This window comes from Lycium ferocissimum, chromosome 9 (assembly GCF_029784015.1).
Source record: "Lycium ferocissimum isolate CSIRO_LF1 chromosome 9, AGI_CSIRO_Lferr_CH_V1, whole genome shotgun sequence".
Classification (NCBI taxonomy): domain Eukaryota; kingdom Viridiplantae; phylum Streptophyta; class Magnoliopsida; order Solanales; family Solanaceae; genus Lycium; species Lycium ferocissimum.
In genome coordinates this window covers 490250-491064 of record NC_081350.1, presented here as the reverse complement: position 1 = coordinate 491064, position 815 = coordinate 490250, and positions in this window count along the sequence as shown.

Genomic DNA, 815 nt, shown 5'->3' with positions numbered 1-815 from the left:
TTATCTCCTTCCTCTCTTTCTTCCTCAATCGGCAGGTTTTGGACCGGGATATCAATATCCAAGTTAGTGGGCGGTGCCAAAACAAGGTACCTCTACTCGCCCGCGCCTTGATTACATCTAATTAAGCCTTAAGTGTCTCCGATTTCACCGTATGAAATGTCATTGAAAACCTGCAGTTTTAAGCTCCAAAGCAAACAATCTCGTCTCTGTTATATCCCGTATTTTGTACATTGGGATAATCCGAGCTAACCATGATAAGTTAAGGACAAGACTATTCCGAGATACGAGGTAGAGACTTTTGACCTCAGGAAGTATTGTTTTAAGGCATAAGTTGCTTATGATTTTATTGGTATGGAATATTAAGGAAAATTTGGGGTTAAAAGTGAATATTGAAAAGTTAATTATTCATGAAACATAAGGCCAATGTGGCCGTGCAATAGGTGTGGGCCATGGGCCACATGGATGCATAATATATGTAATTGGAAGATGGCTAATTAATCACTTTCATCATCTTTTCATATCTTAAGAAAGTTGGAGAAGCTTGGAGAAACAAAGAGACCATTCGGCCATAACTGACAAAATTGATGACCATGAATAGTGATAAAAAAAATATTTTCTTCTAGCTTTTTCTACCAATTGGAAGGTCCTCTTTAACGTGGAGTAGTTGTTGGAGCCAAAACAAACCATTCATTTTTGCAAGCACAAACTCTAGCCAAGTTGAGGAACTAAGTGATAAAGGTAAGGTTTTAATCCTCTTTTTCATGTGTTATGGATGATTTGTATATGTTGTAGTGTGTAGAAATGGATAAAAATCA